General features: G+C 52.8%; 2 protein-coding genes across 9 annotated transcripts in view; one reads left to right on the plus strand and one right to left on the minus strand.

Annotated features, from left to right (window-relative positions):
• Positions 1 to 7,899, minus strand: part of KYAT1 (kynurenine aminotransferase 1) — a 35,294-nt gene extending 27,395 nt beyond the window's left edge. Inside the window, exon 1 of one of the 5 annotated variants that reach the window (XM_043566131.1) lies at positions 7,791 to 7,899. The gene's annotated coding sequence lies outside the window, so the exon portion shown is untranslated. Of the gene's footprint in view, positions 1 to 5,399; positions 6,123 to 7,790 lie in introns of those variants that run through there. The other 4 variants (XM_043566133.1, XM_043566132.1, XM_043566130.1 and 1 more) reach the window with 4 other exon arrangements.
• A 140-nt stretch (positions 7,900 to 8,039) lies between these two features.
• Positions 8,040 to 18,305, plus strand: part of LRRC8A (leucine rich repeat containing 8 VRAC subunit A) — a 30,115-nt gene continuing 19,849 nt past the window's right edge. For 2 of the 4 annotated variants that reach the window (XM_043566128.1, XM_043566125.1), the window contains exons 1-2: positions 8,040 to 8,142; positions 11,326 to 11,432. The gene's annotated coding sequence lies outside the window, so the exon portion shown is untranslated. Of the gene's footprint in view, positions 8,143 to 8,370; positions 8,836 to 11,325; positions 11,433 to 18,305 lie in introns of those variants that run through there. The other 2 variants (XM_043566126.1, XM_043566127.1) reach the window with 2 other exon arrangements.

The raw sequence follows: 18,305 nt of genomic DNA on the forward strand, positions 1-18,305 counted from the left end.
GAGTCCTGGAGGACAGCATAATTACCCCAACTACAATGAAGAAAGAATTCATTTGTTTTATATGTGGGTGTTTAACATGAGTAAGATTTGACGATGGTTAAGGGGGAGATTCCAAGGAAAAGAAACGGCCAAAGCAAAGACATGTGGCCAGGAAATTATTAAGTTTGTACAAGGAACAGCAAGAACTTTGGGCAGAGAAACGGTAGAGAGCAGTGAGAAACAGAATTACTAAGGTTGGTCATGTTTTTGCTTGTTAGAAAACACACACACATAAAGGAAGGACACAGATCATTTTCGTTGTTTTCAAATGTGATTCCTAAATGTCTTGTAATAAAACTAAAGCACCACACTACATCGTTGTCAAAACCCCAAAACATACACACATGCAAACCCACAAGTGAGGAGATGTAGAGCACTGGTTCAAATGAGTGTAATTCACCGTCCTGATCTAACTGCAAGGAAAGAATTGAAAGCAAACGCATTCAAAATCCTTCACAGCACGCTAACAAAGGAATATTTAAAAATGGAGTTCCAGAAGCTTGTCATTTGATGTCCTCTAATGTTTTAGTGATGTGATTATCCTCAAGCATGCTATTATTATGAAACAGTAAATCTGATGTGAACTGGAAAAAAAAAGAGAAAGAAAATGTGGTTTATGTATACAACGGAATGTTACCCAGCCTTAAAAAAGAAGGAAGGTCTGCCGTTGGCTACAACACGAATGGATCTGGCAGGTGCGATGCTGGGTAAAGTAAGCCAAAGGCAGACACTGTGTGGGGTCATTTATATGCAGAATCTGGGAGGGAAAAAGTTGAACTGCTGGAAACAGAGTAGAATGGTGGTTGCTGGGCTACGGGGTAAGGGGAGTGGGGAGAGGCTGATGAAAGGGTATAATCTTTGCTAAAAGATGAATGAGTTCTGCGGACCTAATATATAAATGGTGACGGGAGTTGATAATCCTACATTGTCTAATTTTTCAAAGTTTATTTATTTATTTTTAAGAGCGAGCGAGAGAGCGCAAGAGGGGCAGAGAGAGAGGGGGGGATAGAGAGAATCCCAAGCAGGATCAATGCTGTCAGCGCAGAGCCCGACGCAGGGCTTGAACCCACAGACCGTGAGATCATGACCTGAGCCAAAGTCGGTCGCTCAACCGACTGAGCCACTCAGGTGCCCCCGGCACCCCTGTATTGTACAATTTAAATTTGCTAGGAGAGTAGATCTTAAGACTTCTCACCAAGGGGGGCAGGGGGGAGAAAAAAAGAAAGATAGCTATGTAAAGTGATGGATGTATTAATTAACTTGATTGTGGGAATAAACTTCACAATATATACATGTATCAAATCATCATGTATAATTTAAATGTATCACAAACTTAATAATTTTTTAATTTTAATTTTTGAGAGAGAGAGAGAGAGAGAGAGAGAGAGAAAGAATCCCAGGCAGGCTCCACACTCCACACGGAGCCTGACTTGGGGCTCGATCCCATGACCCTGGGACCTGAGCTGAAATCAAGAGTCGGACACTGTACCGACTGAGCCACCCAGGTCCCTGAAATGTATTACAGTTTTATTTGTCAATTATAACTCAATAAATCGGGGGGGGGAGTGAATTACTGAGAGTAGTTTGAACAATGCTTGCTTTCTAGTTGTGTAACTTAGGATATGGAACAAGAACCTTTTCTCAGCATTGATGAGTGAACACACTCCTTTCTGAGTTTAGATCAACTTCAATTTTATCCCTTGTACTTCAGTGTCATGAAGTATATCCGGGAGTTCCTTTCATGTGCCGGCATCACTTCCTCTGAGACACCTTCATCCTTCATCAGAGCCACATTCGTCACCTATGTCAATCAATTTGCCTTCACTAAGTGTCTCTGGTTGCACATCTGGAGTTTCTGGAACAGCAACGAGCTGCTGTGTTAACATCCCCACAACGGGCTATTTCTTTTATCACCCCATTTACGCTCTGCATTTCTTTGCTGCACTTTTCGTCTTTGTTGGCCGGTTCCTTCCTCTGATTATCCGGTTTTGTAGCCTGTCGCCTGGGTTTACCACTGGGAGACAGAGGTCAACACGACCCCGAGCTTTGGGGTCGGTGTGTGAACTGAATACCGTGCACCGTGACCCATCAGGGTCAGGCTTTGGAAGAAGCAATGTGATTAGTCACTGACCACCAAGCACACCCGATATTGCCGTAGTCACGGGTGGACCGAAGGGTAGGAAGGTTTGTACTTCATGCAACTGCTCATAGTTCATAGAACATGGCAACTGAAATCTGAATTGTGTTGTTGAGACACTGGCATTATTTCACTGAACCGCGGTGTCTGAAACTCGTTCTGCCATGCAAAGCAAGGACAGCTTGATCATGTATGTATTTGTACAGAAGGCTGTTTCCAGGAACACCACTAAATTATTAATAGTGGCTTTCTCTGGGATTGGGTTTGGGGTCTTATAAACTTGTATACTTTTTTTTTTTTTTTAACAAGCCTGTAAAGCTCTGGAATCAGACAGACCTTGGACTGAAGCCACTTACTAGCCGTGTGACTTTTTGCAAAGTATTAAACCTTTCTGAGAAGCGTGTCTTTTTTGCTTTTAAAGTTTATTTATTTATTTTGAGAGAGAGCAAGGGAGGGGCAGAGAGAGGGGGAGAGAGAGAATCCCAAGCAGGCTCTGCACTGTCAGCGCACGGAGCCCCCACGCAGGGTTCAAACTCACGAGCCGTGGGATCGTGACCTGAGCCGAGATCAAGAGTCGGAGGCTTAACTGACTGAGCCGCTCAGGCGTACCTCCCCACACACTTCTTTTTTGCTAAGAATCATTTCTGTGTAGGAACGACGGTAGCGCCTGCCTCACAGAGTTGTAGCAAGAAGCCAGTGAGAGGACACAAGAAAATCGCTTAGCGCGGTGCCCGCAGAGAGTCTGTGCTCCACAAATGTCGTCATTGTTATCATCAGTCCTCAACTAGTAGTCCCGTAAGCATTGTAGGCAAGGCAGGCGCTATGGCAGCACTGGGGAGGCCAGCCCCGCCTGGAGGGGAGCAGAAAGGCACCAGATGACCTTTAGGACACCTTCCAGGGCCGCTCCCCCCCGCCTCTAAGGTCTCAGGCTTCCTTGCTGCCAGGCCAGGGGCTGGGTGCCAGTGGTTAGTGCCCTGCCCCAACACAGAACTCTACCAGCTTGGGCAGATCCTGGGCCACCTCTTGGCCAGCAGGTGAATGACCCCTCGGGAAACGCCTCAGTGATGAAGTCTCCGGTGGCTGATGTCAGCCACGTGTCCCATTGGATCAGTCTTGCCAAGAAGCCCGCGTTAATACCAGATCCAAAGCCCCGGTAGCTGGCCTTTGGAGTTGGCCTGAATGCAGACAGACTCTGCAGGTTCTATGTTCTCTCCTCTTCCGAGCATACAAATTGTTTGCTTTTGTTTTTTTGTTTGTAACTTTTTATTTTGGGTAGGCTCCATGCCCAACGTGAGGCTTGAACTCATGACCCTGAGATCAAGAGTCGCCTGCTCTACCAACCGAGCCAGCCAGGTGTCCCTAATTTGTTTTCGAATAGACGTCTGTGCCCCTGCCCTGCATGCCCCCCAGTCTGATCTCCCTGGCAGGGTCCAGTCTCAGCCCTGCCTCGTCTCTCCCTCCGTGTCCACTTGGGCCTTCCTCTGAACTCAGAGATCACCTACTCTACATCTGACCGACCCCTGCACTTCTGTAATCTTTTTTTTTTTTTAATTATTATTATTTTTTTTAATGTTTACTTATTTTTGAGAGAAGGAGAGAGACAGAGCATGAGTAGGGGAGGGGCAGACAGAGAGGGAGACACAGAATCCAAAGCAGGCTCCAGGCTCTGAGCTGTCAGCACAGAGCCTGATGCGGGGCTCGAACTCACAGATGGTGAGATCATGACCTGAGCCGAAATCGGACACTTAACTGACTGAGCCACCCAGGTGCCCCAGCACTTCTGTAATCTTGAGAAAAACCTAGTAGGAAGGCACTATCATCCCTATTTTTCTCAAAGGAGAACAACAAAGGTCATTCAGCTGAGAGCCTACTTTGGGATTCAAATCTTGGGGTTCGCAGGCTTCCAAAGTCCAAAGTCTTGCCCCACACATCCCTCTTTTCAGGAGGTGGGTATTGACCTCTGTTGGCTCTCCTGGAGACTGGAGTCACGTCCTTTGGGCTTCCATACCACATGGCAGCTTGTGAGGGCAAGCAAGGGGATTTTGGCTTGGGCCCACATCACCTAAGCCCATTCTATGCAACACAGAGAGTTGGTTTCAGTGTTTCTCAAAAGGGGCACACTTAGTATTTGGGGTGAGTCCGTTCTCTACTGGGAAGATCTATCCGGTGTCCGGAAGGATGTTTAGCATCCTCTGGGCTCAAAACGTCAGATGCTCCCAGTTACTGAGAAAACAGGAATGATGGTGCCTCTGGAGAAGGGGCCTGGGGAAGGGGTACCGTGCCCAGGCAAGACCAGCCTGTTCCACGAACAATCCCAGAAAATGAAAGCTTGGACGTGGATGGAGTGGTCCCAAGCTCCACTCTGGACTGTGCTCATTCCATGCCACAAGCCAGATCTCTAGGCTCAGTTTCCTTGTCTGTACAAGGGAATAGCCATAATGCAGTAGTTCACAGAAAGCATTCAAGACAGGTCCTGGCCCACAGGAACCCGTCAATAAGAAGCTGTTGACACTGAAACAAATATGGTGTCCATGAAAATTAGTTAATCAAGCAGGGCAACAAAGTCTCATGCCAGAAAATGAATCTTGACTTTTCTTCCTCTCTCTCTCTCTCTCTCTCTCTCTCTCTAATCTAAAAGCAGATAATCCCTACAAGACACATGTTTCCTGAAAACTTGTTGAGTCAATGGTTCTGACCCAAGGGAAGTGACAACTTGTCTGGAGAGCTCTAACAAGCACACTGACTTACACATAGTTTTCCCTAGACTTTGGAACCGGCAAAGGAGAGAGAAATGACTTCTGAAGCCCAGAGGCAGGTTTCTGGGCCAGGGGGGCTGGTGGGTGGAGACCCTGAGTAAGACAGACAGGAGGTAGCCCACTCCTTCCTCCTGGCACAGGACCCAGATCCAAAATCAAAACCTCACTCTTTAAGGTAGTTTTACACATGGGAGAAAATATATATGTTTATACATTTACTTTTTTCAATTTAAAAAAATTATTTTTTTTAATAAAGGAAGGGTCTTTTTTTTTTTTTTTTTTTTTTTTTGAGTACTCCAACATGGGACTCAGACTCACAATCCTGAGATTAAGACTCCCATGCTCTACCGACTCAGCCAGCAAGGTGCCCCTCTATGTTTACATATTTAATGCCTGGCAAGAACATTAGAAACAGTCATAGTTCCACAGATGGAGAAACTAAGGCTCAGAGCAGGGAAATGACTTACCCAAAGTCAGAGTCCTAGAAAATCACAGAAGGACCCCAGCTGTAAATCCAGAGTTTGCACTGCTGTCCAGGAATGAGGAAGCAGAATGACCATCTGGTAGTTTTTTCAAAGATCTGGCAGTGCCGTCTGGCCAGTGGGATGTGGCCCCACGTCGGCTGGGGCAGGAGTACCTCTCCCACCGTAGCTGGTGTGACTTTGCCCAGCTGGCTACAGAACTATACAGAACCAGGGGGAAGGGGAGGGGTCATGGCCAGCACTCAACCTGAGAAACCAAGCGGGCTTAAGCAGCCTGGAAGACGGGAGCTCCCAGTGCTGACGCCTTTGCTCACCAGGGCAGAGTTTTCTGCTTTCAGCAAATTGGCCGCCAATCTGGAGGCCGGAGGAATTTGGGGGATGGGGTGGGGGTGGGGTCTGTGTGGGAGGTGGGTGTGTCCGTAAACAACTTCCTCCTTTCTACGAACTCTCCCCTGTTCCTTTGTCGCCCCCACCTGGATTATAAAATCAGGGCGTCCTCCTGTTTGGAGCTGCACCAAAGGTGAAGTGTGGAGTGGAGGGTGGAAAAGCCACAGATGTGGTCCTGAGAAGGCATTCTCCAGGAGCAAGGAGTGATTCGTGCAGAAGCCAGACTGAACATTTCCAACCTGTGCGGTCTCTGATCATGTGGGTCACCGCTCTGCTTGGGTCTCTAGTCTCGTCGTTCCTCCTCCCGGACACCCTGCCCATCTTTCAGACACAGATTAAAAGTTACCTACTTTGAGACGCCCTCTCTGACTCCACCCGGACGGACGGAGCCAGATGCCCCTGCCACTGTACAACTACGACCTGAGCTTCCATCCACCACAGAGCTCATCAGGGACATTAACTGCTGGGTTGTCCGTCACCCTCACTAGACTCCAGGGACAGGAACCGTGTGTCCTGTTCCCCACCAGATCCTCAGTCTCTGGCAGCTCAACCAGAAGCGTAGGTCTCCCAAAGCATTAGTGCCTGGAGGCTGAGGGAGAGACCCAGGAGCCCCGCAACCTCTCTCAGTGAAGTGGGGAAGTCAGGCCTTGTGGGGACCCTCTTTGGGCAACTTCCTTAATTTCTCTATGCTTCACTTACTGATCTGTAAAATGGGACGGATCTGCGTGTAATGCACAGGGTAGGACAGGTGGGAGCACCGGTGGCAGGGGTGGTGGTCATGACTGTTAGCTCTATAGATGGGGACATGGAGGCTCAGGGAGGGATATGCCAGGTTCACAGCCCCCAAGATGGATGGGGGCAAGCCTTGGACTCCAGTCTGGGCTCTGGCCCCCAGTGTTTCTTCTCTCCGTTCTATTCTTGTTCTACCTGCTCAGCCAGTAAATAGCCAATCAACAGTTACTGGATACTTACGGTGTGCCAGACTCCACACTGGCTGTTGTGTGGTTAATAACAAAAAAGCTTCCCGCTAAGCAGTGGGGCTTGGAGACCATGGGCATTAAGGGTCAAACCCTCCAGGGCTCAAATTCCAGCTTCTCCTCTTGCTGGCGGTGAGATATTACTAAAGTCGTCCCTAATCTCTGAGCCTATTTCCTCCTCTCACGACAAGGGAAAAATCGGACCTTCCAGCAGGAGGGCTGAAACCAGGCACTGGCTCCACACTTGATGGATGCCAGCAGTTCTTACCTTACACATCATCTTACTCAAAAAATAACTAGCCTGTGCACATGCTGGTAAATTCTCCCTAACCCTTACCCAGGACTCCAGCTCTGTCCGAGGCCACCACAGTTAAAACTTCTTGTGCATCTTACCAGACGCCTGCTGCACACACCCGCAGACACGCACACTCCTTACACACTCCTTACACACTCCTTACACAAACTGTAGCGCCGATCGACGCTGTTCTTTTGCCCTTTCCTGTTTTGTTTTTTTTTTTTTTTAAATCTAAGGTATCTTGGAACTCGTTCGATGTTAGTGCATATTGAACATTTTTCGTTTTAGTGGCTGCACAGCGTTCCACTGTATGGATTATTTATTAATGTGGTTGCTGTTACTATCATCAGTGTGGGAACTGCGAGGACTCGGGCTCCACAGAGCTGTGTCCCGGCTCTGCCTATAAATGACCGAGTTACCTGGGGCTCCATGCTCCCCACAGGTACTATCGCGGGGGATGGGGGGTGAAGGAGATGGGTGCAGAGGACCCCCCTGGCGGGTTCCCAGCGTCCAAGTGCGGGTCAGCGTCCAGCGCGTGCAATTTATCCCGGGCAGCTCCAGGTTGGGTTAAGATTTCGGCGCAGCCACTCCGCCGTACCAGCAGCACCAAACGCAGCGAGTTTTCTGGCACAAACGATCTCGGAACCGGTTAACAGGTCGTCCGGCCTCGGCACCCGGCATCGGAGCAGCAGCAACGCGCAGGCACCGGTTACTCACCCCGGCCTCGGCGGCTTCACCGCTCGTCCCCCGGCGAGCCCCGAAGGTTACAGCAGTCCCTGTCCCTTTAAGGGGGCCGAGCCCGGGTTCCGCTACTTCCGCCCCAAACCAACATGGCGCCAGTAGGGAGCCGAGGGTGTGAAGGCACGGAGAGAACTCCCGTCAAAAAAATGGCGACGCCCTAGCTGCCGCCCTCGAGCCGGCGGTGACGTCACTTCCGGGGCGGAGGAGGTTGAGTGGTGCAGTGAGGGACAAACAAAAGGAGGCGCCGGAGGGGCGCAGCGGCCGGCGGCGGGACGGAGCGGCCGGGGCGCGGGGCTGCCTGCTGGGCAGCCGGACCCGACGGGACAAGGTGAGTAGGTGGGGCGGGGAAAGGGGAGCGAACTGTCACCTTTAGAAACCCACTCCTACCCGCCCCCAACCAGCTGCCCGGCCCCGGCGCCCCGGGCAGCTTGGGCTCTGCCCGCCCGGGCTGGCTCCCTGGGGGCCCCCGCCGCGGCTCAATTTGGCCCACTTCCAGGCTCCTGGGTATTCCAGGTCTCCGGGACCCCACCCTCTCCCCGGTGCCGGGGCGCGCGAGCCCCCTCCCAGGCACCCCAGTGCCTCCCTGTGCTCTACAGACCGGGAGTTTCCGCCTGGGCTCCCCCAGGTCCCCTTGTCATCCCCCGGGTTTCCCTCAGATCCTAACCCCTACACGCACACACTCCCCCCTTGCTAGAGGTTCCACCTCTGAGCTTTCTCCTTGGCAGCTTTCATTTCGTTTTCAGAGGTTTCCCCTGTTCTCTTCTCCTGGGCTCCTGGCCCCGGGACCCCTCCCTCCTTTTGATCAGGCGGGAATAGTGCCCTGACTTGGGGGGCAGGATCCCTGGCCAAGATCTTGGGCCCCCCGTGTGAACAGGGGTTCCTAGGAAGAATGGTTCAGGGTCCGAGACTCCAGGCCCTGCCCACGTCCTGTGCATCCATATGGGCCTGAGAACCAGATCTGATGCGGTCCAGGCTGGGGATCCAGCAAAGTTGGTTACCAGGCTGAAGGAGCATGGCCGAGGTGGTTGGGGTTCATGATGATTCTGCTTCTTTTATTGACTGCTTCTTCCCCTTGGTCTGGACTGTAGTGAACCAAGATTCGGCTGGTTCTCAGCTGATGCAACTACTGCCTTTTTTGGGAAGGAGGAGAGATGGTTGGGGGGGGGGTGGTGTCCAACAGCCTTCTGATCAGGACTTGGCTGGAAGGGTGGGGCTGATCACACTCCTCTGATGCTTCTTCCCCAGTTCTACTCCAGGAAGACTTTTGAGAATGAGGTGTGAGGATGAGGAGGGAGAGAGCTTGGGGAGGGAAAGGGAATTTGGGCCTAGATTGTGGAGGAGGGATTCGGTGCAGCCGAAAGGCTCCCATGGATCTCTCCCACCTTTTCCATTAGGAGTTTCTTTAACCCCTCTGAACAGAGAGACCAGCAGTCAGACCCACTGGAGGCAGGAGGAGGAGGAGGTCTGCTATTGGGGATACTTCCTGTGGAGGGGGTGGGGGGGGCGGTGGGGGTTTGTTCAGAGGGACTGGGCAGTGCCCATAGCTCAGTCACACTGAGCATTGCCTTCGTGAAGGTCAAGTCTTTCTCTGGCTCTCGAGGGAAGGCAATGACTTGTTCTGGAGGGCTGGAGAGATGCTGGGGCATGAATTAAGGGCCTCTGCCTCCCTGTCTTCCCGTTCTTAGTGGTGCTTTGGGGTAGAGTCTAATATCTCTCTGCCGTCCAGGGCACAGAGCAGGGGCCCAAGAAATGTTTGTGACTCTTGCCCCCAATCTCCCTCCTCCCCCAAACTCAACCATATGCTTATGTGCTCCATCCCTTGGGCACACCCACTAGGAAGCAGTTTCCTCTGCAAATTTTGAGTGGCCTTTCTGGACAGGAGAGGGTCCTGAGGACTGCCCCAGTAGGTCAGAACGTGGGGAAGTGGCTGGGCCTTGGGTTGCTATCTGGCTTGGCCTGGACCTCACCTGTAGGAGCTGGAGGGAAGGGATTGGCCTGGTTCCTGACTGCCTCTCCTGAGAGTGGCAGTGATTCCACATTTTCACATGGGGACACTGAAACACAGGTTAATGGTCTAAGACCTCATGAGAAGTCGGGTGGCCCTAGAGCCCAGTACACCATGTCTCTATCCCTTGATTCAGCCAGCCAGCCAGCCAGCCAGCCAGCCAGCTATTCCTTAGTCAGTGCCTGGCCTGGACCAGAAATGATGCTAGAGAACATGGTCCCTGGCCTCCTCTGAGCTGCAGTCTGGGAGGAGAGGCAGGCAGGAAAACGTTGATACAATGGCCAGCATAATAATAGAAATATTACAGAGGAAGGAGGCATTAGCTCAGGGTGAATATGTTGGGAGTGTGCAGTGTGTGTTTCCTGGAAGAGGTGAGACTAGAAGAATCAGTGACAGGGAGTCCTGAGGCCTGACTTCTGGTCCGGGCTGTGCCCTGGGCAAGTGACTGGGCTGCCCAGCCTCAGTGGGTATCCTGTCCTTGAGAAGGGTGGGGTGGATTAGAGTCTGGCTTAGTGGCCTCCGTGCCTTTACAGCTCTAGGTGCTTTACTGCTAGTGGCCGTCTCCCTTGTGTGGATTTGCTGGGTTATTGACTTCTGTACCTCTCCTCTGGGTTGGAGACTGTCTTCTGCTTCTTTCCTCCCAGCATGGTGCCTAGCACTGAGTAGGTGTCTTTAAATGCTTACTGGCATAAGTGGTTAAGAGGCTCCACAGTCCCTCTTAGAGCCATTTGAGTCCCTTTGTCTGCCCGTGCACTCCCCACCTGCACTCCCTCCTTCCTGTTAACTCCTGCATATCCTTTGGCCTTTCCCGATGGCTGGGGGCCACAGCCTCAACTCCTAGTGGTCTGGATACTCCCCCTTACCCCTACTGTAGTCTGATCACACTTCTGTTCCCACCCTGCTAACTTGTCTTTTCCAGTCTTGTGAATGGTTTTGAGCAGAGTGCCTCGCGTGTTTAGATACTCACTAAATGCTTCCTGACTAACAGGTGCTGGCTGGGTTTTGTGTATGCGTCGAACTCGTGTGTCTGGGCTGAAGCTGTGCCTTTGCCCGGACTCAGCTCGCCCCACGGGGACTCACGTCCCATCACTTCCCACCTCCGGTCCTAGATCTAGCCAGGCTGAACCACTCAGCGTTGTCTAGGTGTCGCGTTCTCTCCCTTCCAGGCGAACTTGTACTCTTTCTCCAACCTCTGCTCTTCCTTAGAAGTCAATTCAGGCGACACCTTTCCCAGGGAGCCTTCTCTGACCCCACCGGTCTGGGTCTCATGCTTCCTCTGGGTCCCCGTAGCTTCCGGGTACCCCCAGCGGAGCCCTGGGCTCCCAAGAGCTGACTGTAATCGTTGCCTTGGCGTCTCCCAGTAGGCTGTCTGGTTCTCTCTTATCACCCCAGAGCCCAGTCCGGGGCCTGGCACTGAGCAAGCACTCAGAAAATGTTGGCAGCACAGCAGGTAACTCTTGATAGCCACACACATCCCTGCTGACAGTAGCTCTTGCTTCCTCGTAGGGAGGCAGCTTCCATGGAGCGAGAGGAATGCCAGGACCCTGCCCAGACAGACGTGGGCCAGCCTCAGCACCGACAGCCAGCACGCAGATAGCAGAACCGTCCACGGGGTAAGGACTGCCCCCCACCCCCGCCCCCCGCCGCCAGGCCAGCCTCCAGTCAGGTGTCTGCCCCAGCCGAGGGGGCAAAGGGCAGTATCTCCATCTCTGCGGTCCTTTGCTATTCTTACTACGGGTCCAGGGCATCTAGGGCAAAGGTGGCAGGAGAGAATTCTTCTTCCTCCCGACTCCGTGGCCAGCTGAGGAGTATGTGGTAGCTGTACTTCAAACGCCAACATTAGGTTTCCTTGCGAACCTCTGTTTTTTTTGTCTCCCCCAGCCCACATCTTGTCGGTCCGACTTGTTAACCGGACCGTCCTGTGACCACATTTCCCAAGGTGTTGTTCCGTGGAACGCCCGTACCTGTGGTCGCAGTGGTTGGATGACTCTGGGAAACAGCTTGACCTTGCTGTGGGACTTCTTAGCCTTGACTGCATCGAAGGGAGCACGATGAGTCTCTGAGAGGGGGCCGGCAAGTTGCGTGTCGCCACAGTCAATTGATCGCGTGGACGTCTTTGGGGACTGGGGTTCCTTGGCCCACGCTTTTGAAAACAGTTCCCAAAGGTGGGAAAGTGCGCTGGTTGGGACCCAGACTTCATAGTCTGGGATGTGGGTTTGGTGAGTGACTGTGGGCCAGCCGCTGTACCTCTCTGAGCCTCTGTTCCCTTAGCCATAAAAAGGTGATGATTTTAGTACCTCATCTTGCTTTAAATATGTTGATATAGGGAAGGCACTTAGCAGCTTGTGTCCCAGGACGTGTCTCATAACCTTAGCGGGTACGTACGTGGATAGATTGCTGTATCATTTGTAAAACGCACCCTTGTCAATGATTTCCTCTGATCATTCGGGGAAACTCAGGCAGTGGCCTTCATCCTTTGTTTATAGATGTGGGAAGTAAAGCTCAAAGTGGGGAAAGTTGCCCAAGAGTTCAGGAAGGCAGGCGGGGATGTGGGGCTGGAACCAGATCCTGGAATCTTGAGCCAGGGTCCTTTGTTCTGTGCCCCAGGCCTCGCCGCATCCACCTGTCACCTCAGCTTTTTGTTAAGGAGGGCCTGGCCCTCCCCAGCCTGGATTTTAAAAGAAACAGTAATTTTTTTTTTTTTTTTTTTTTTTTAAACTATCAGCAGAGTTGCATGTTCATTATACGTTTTTATAACATTTTGATTTTGGTGTCACAGAAAGGGAAAGTCTCCCGCGATCCCATCTCCGGAGAGGTGAATGGGGAGGAGGGTATCATTCCACATGTGGTGTTACTGTTTGCTTATTTTCCCCATGTCAAGTCATGCTAGGGCGGCTGGTTCACAGCTTGCTCTTGTTTCATTGCCTGGTTCCCGCAGGCCCTCTTTCCCAGGCCCGGGTGGATCCGTGTGTGTGTGTGTGTGTGTGTGTGTGTGTGTGTGTGTGTGTGTGAGTGAGTGTGAGAGTCCCCGTCAGCACACCCCCACTGCCCCCATCCTCACCTTTCTGGGGTTTTGAGCTGTTAGCGCATTGACAACAGCACCGAGGGGGGTAGGAAATACCTGCTGTGTGATTTTGTGGACTCTCCTGTTTACTGAGAGGAGGTCAGCAAACCCCAGCCCTGCCCTGTAGGAGTTTCCTGTTGGTTTTGAGGAACTCTACCTCCTGGAGAGGAAGGGGAAGCCTGAGCCTGAGCCGAAGTTCTTCTGGCCAGGGACGAGTAGGAAGCAGCAGGTCCTACTTATCTGAGATCAGACATCCTCCTCCGTGCCAGGGACAGCTTGGAGGGAACGGCCTGGGCTGGCCTGAGAGGTTTCGGCCTCCTCTGTCTACCTAGGGCAGGAGCCAGGTTGGGGGGGGTTGGAAGGGACATACACGAATTGCTGTGTTGCCTGAGTCTGGCCCTGACTCACTGACCCTGGCAATTCCTGGGGGACGTCTTGGTCCCTTTGGAATGCTCCTATTGGGTTTTGTTTTGTTTTGTTTTATTTTATTTTTAAGATTTTATTTTGGGGGCATCTGGGTGGCTCAGTCGGTTAAGCATCCAACTTTCGGCTCAGGTCATGATCTCGCAGTCCGTGAGTTCAAGCACCGTGTGGGGCTCTGTGCCGACAGGTCAGAGCCTGGAGCCTGCTTCAGATTCTGTGTCTCCCCTCTCTGTGCCCCTGCCCCGCTTATACTCTGCCCCTCCCTCCCTCTCTCTCTCTCTCTCTCTCTCTCTCTCTCTCTCTCTCTCTCAAAAATAAACATTAAAAAAATTTTTTTAAAGGTTTTGGTTTTAAGTAAACTCTACACCCAACACGGGGCTCGAACTCACAACCCCAAAATCAAGAGTCACATGCTCCACCGACTGAGCCAGCCAGATGCCCCTCTCCTTTCAGGTTTTAACCTTGAGGGTGGGCAGGGGAGGAGAAGGCAGAGGGCCTGCCCTGTGACCCGGGTCTGAAGGTGCTCTGTTGGGGCAGGAGGGATTTCAGGCCTGGCAGCCTGGTTTTGTGGTCTGGCAGGGTCGAGCTGGGAACGAGGTGTCCCTGACCTGGTGGCCTTCTCAGGCTCCCTGACCTGACCCTCTTCCTCACCGGGTTCCCTCCTCCTGTTCTTTCCCTGCAGTCTCTTTTCCTTCTCTCTGGAGACACTTTGGCTCCAGGAATTGGGCTGTCCGCCTTCTCCCTCGTTCTAACGGCAGGGCCTTCCTGTCCCCCAGTTGTCCCCAGTGGCCACAGTCGGAGCACTGGGTGGTATGTCGGGTCACTGCATACACATGGCAGCTCCCCGCCACGGTCTCCTCTATGAGATGGCTCCACCGTCAGAGACCACAGCTGGGACTCGAACCCGGAGCTGTTAGCTTTGGCAGCCTGTGCTCTTTCCACCCCACCTCCCGTTTTTCTTTTTCTCCAGGTTCTCAGGCTTGGAGGTACTTTAGAGCTTCCCTGGGGTAGGGGGGGGGGGGGGCTTGTTGACAATGCTGTTTCCCCGGGGACCCATCGCCACACACCTGGGCAGGGGTGGGCCCAGGAATCTGCATTCTGAGGAGGCTCCCAGGCTGTCGTGAGGCGGCCGGTCTGTGGACCATCCCAGGAGACACTGAGCAGGGCGATGCTTTCAGCCCTGGTCCCCACCTCTGGCAAAGATGTCCATCTGACACCCTTGGTATAGGAGCAGGGCCGAGCTGTCCTCAGCAGCGGGGATTCTACTGACTTCCCAGAACGTGTCGGGGGGTTAACCATCCCTTGTCTAGGATGTGTTGGGACTGAGGTTTCTAGAACGGCTTTTACTCCCAGCCGCAAACATCCCCTGCTATCTCTCCCGATGCGTGTCTGCTGCATCTCGTAGTAAGTTCTATGTTTAACTGTCTCTTGAGGGCCTAAAACCTCAAAATTAAATAGGCTGCTGCAATATAGCCTCCTGCCTGGAGCAGCCTTCCACCGGAGTAAAAGTGGCTGTAGAATTCCAGAGCTCTCACATGCCACCTGGACACCCTCAGAGGTGCCAGCACCGAACTCCGGAGTCGGCTGTCGACACATGTTCCGGCGGGGGGCGGGGGGCGGCAGGAAGCTGGGTGCACGGGGATCCTGCACTTCACACCTCCCCCCTGGTGCCCTGTGTTGGGATCTCTGGGGGCAGCACCCCCCTCCAGCCCGGAGAGCTGGGCCACAGGCAGCTTACCTTGGTCTCAGTCCCAGTCCCCTGGGATCTCAGCAGAAGATGTGTCTGCAGCCTCCTTTAGGTGCTCCTGCCCCCACTTTGTAACCCGTCCAGGCAGGCAGTGCTGGCATTCATAGCAGATCAAGGCCCACCTCCGAGGCCCCTTTGCCACCACGGACCCTGATCTGGCATCTGGCTTCTGGGCCCAGACCCGACAGAGCAGGGCTCCTTTCTAGAGTCTCCTTAAAGCTATACCTGAGACACCAGAGGCGTCTGAGTATGCTCTGCTCGGGTCCCCTGCGGAAGCCTTGATTCCATGTACCCCTCGGGAAAAGGAGGTCTTGTCTTAGGAAGCATTTCCAGGGTTCCAGGTGCTCAGGTAGGGTCAGGAGCCCCACTAGCCTTCGACACAGATTGGCATAATGGAAAGGCAGACTGGTGGTGATCTTTCCCACCATCTTCTAGCTCTGTGGCCTTGGGCAGGTCGCTTAACCACTCTCCCATAAAGGGACTGATGAGGACGCCTCCCATAACAATAACAGCAGCTAACATTACAGAGTCTTAATACGTGGCAGGCACCGGGCCAGAAGCTTTCCACGGACTCCCTCTTTCAGTCCTCACTACAACTCACGAGCCATTTTACAGATGAGGAAACCCAGAGCCCTGGGAGGTAAGAGGACTTTCCCAAGATCACCCACTGGTGAATTGGAAAGCCACCTTCCTGGTTTTCGTGGAGATTGGGAGCCGAGGCTCAGAAAGTGCTGGGCTCAGTGCTGGCCCGCGGTCCCCGCCGGTAGCCGGGAGCGCTAACGCCAGCCTGGTGTGGTGAGGGGGTGGCTTGAGCCTCCAGCCTGGCCCGTTGCCTCTGTGAGTCCAGGAGCCCCAGATGGGTGTCCCTCACCTGTCACCCTTCACCCTGTAAGCTAGGCCACAGCCTTGCGAGATTGTATGAGGACAGACCTGTTTGGGAGGCCCGGCCCAAACATGAGAGCAGTTTGGAAGTGAAACTTGTTCCCTCCCCCTCCCGCCTCGACTGTCTCCCATCTTCCTTTCCCGGGAAGTGAGGGTGTGCCTTGCTCCGCAGGCTGAGTGCCAAGCCAGGCAGTGCCCCCGGCCCGCTGCTGACTCACCCCAAGTGGGTGTGGGGGCCTGGAGGGCAATGCCCTGCTCTTGAGTGGGTGGGGGCTGTGTGCACCAGATGGCGAGGCGCGACCTTTCCTCCCACTCCCAGCTCTGGGACCAGAGGAGGCCCAGGGGTGCTGACCGAGGAGCAGATTCACAGGCCCAGAGCCCTTCCGGGACAGGGCCGTCGACCCACCGTCTTCCTCAGGCCTCTTGGGAAGGGCCCTTCCGCCTTCCCTGGGAGAGTGTTGGAGAGACAGCCTTTCCAAGTGTGGTACAGGGAGGGGCGCCAGCCTCCTGCCTCCCCTCTTGCCTGGGAAGCTTGCCCAGCATCTCTGTTTGGGCCTTAACAAAAGGCTCACTGTGCCCTGTTTACCCGCAGCCTGGCCGGCCTGCCACGGCTTGAGTGTGAAAGCCAAGTCTCCATAGGCCGACGCGGGGGCAGGAGCACGCTTGGGTGGTCACCCTCCGGGATGGAGAGGGCAGCACATCATTGCTTACTCCCTTCCCCCTCTGTAAGAAGCACCAGGAGGAAATCAACGACATCGGTTGATACCTAAGGGGTGGTTCTGAGAGTAAATCGCCAGCTCTCTACCTCCGTCCTTTCCTGGGGTCCTGAGCCTGGGTGGGGCTCCAGAAGCTCAAGGCCCTTGAGTGTGGTCTGTGAGACGGGGGCAGGTCCTGGAGGGCTCTGGGGGGGTCTGGTTTGTACTTGGAGATGCCATTCCTTGTGGCTCAGCCCTCACCTGGGTGTCTTCCCCCACTGAGTTCCGGGAGGGTTTTCTGCAGCGACAGGTGGGTTGTGGTAAGCGTAACACCTTCCTCTGTGCCACACGGTGCATTATGTTGAGTAGTCACAGTAAGCCTCTGAGGCAGGTACGGTAATATTCCCATTTTGCAGTTGAGGAAACTGAGGCTCAGAGGAAAAGTCATTTGTCCCCAGGGTCTGAGCCGACCCAACCTGGGGTGCTGCTTCCCAGCAGTGAGGACAGCACCCCGTGGAGCGTCGGTCACCTGGGTGGGGCAGGCAGGGGTGGACCAACCTTTTCCTAACACAGTACACGGCAGGTACTTCTGGCAAACTTTTACAGTCGTCAGAAACCACACGGTGAAGACGGTCTTCTGGTTTTCTTCCCAGGTATTTTTCCTGCTCAGAAAAGTGCCAAATTTAAATAACAGAAGAGTATATGGTATAGACAACCCTCTGCTATCTGATCCGCCCTCAGACTTAACTGAATATAGTTCTATGTATAGCTCTCCAGATTTTTCTATGCATACAGTAATAACTTAGGGATACAATTTTTTTAAAACAAGAATAGGATCATGCCTCTTTTGCCCTGATTTTTTTTTTAAATTGCGGTAAGATACACAAGTAAAATTATCATCTTAACCATTTTTAAACGCACAGTTCAGTGGCATATTAATGCGTTCACACCATTCTGCGGCCCTCACCCCCGTTGAGCTCCAGAACTTTTTTTCACCTTGCAAACCTGAGACTCTGTACTTGTTTTTTTGCTTGTTTGTTTTTAATATTTTTAACTTTATTTTTGAGAGAGAGAGACAGAGCACGAGCAGGGGAGGGGCAGAGAGAGGGAGACACAGAATCTGAAGCAGGCTCCAGGCTCTGAGCTATCAGCACAGAGCCCGACACGGGGCTCAAACCCACAAACGGTGAGATCATGACCTGAGGTGAAGTCAGACGCTTAACCGACTGAGCCACCCAGGCGCCCCGATTTTTTTTTTTTAATTTTTTTAACATTTATTTATTGTTGAGACAGAGAGAGACAGAGCATGAATGGGGGAGGGTCAGAGAGAGAGGAAGACACAGAATCCGAAACAGGCTCCAGGCTCTGAGCAGTCAGCACAGAGCCCGACGCGGGGCATGAACCCACGGACCGCGAGATCATGACCTGAGCCGAAGTCGGACGCTTAACTGACGGAGCCACCCAGGCACCCCCCGATTTTTTTTTTAATACCTCTAGGACATCTTTTGGGTCACTGTATACAGATGTATGAGGTAGGTAGCATTATTCTCAGTTTAAAAGTTTATTAATTATTTATTTATTTAAAAAATTTTTTTACATTTATTTATTTTTGAGAAAGAGACAGAGAGAGACCGAGTGTGAGCAGGGGAGGGGCAGAGAGAGAGGGAAACACAGA

This window comes from Prionailurus bengalensis, chromosome D4, assembly GCF_016509475.1.
Source record: "Prionailurus bengalensis isolate Pbe53 chromosome D4, Fcat_Pben_1.1_paternal_pri, whole genome shotgun sequence".
Taxonomy (NCBI): Eukaryota; Metazoa; Chordata; class Mammalia; order Carnivora; family Felidae; genus Prionailurus; species Prionailurus bengalensis.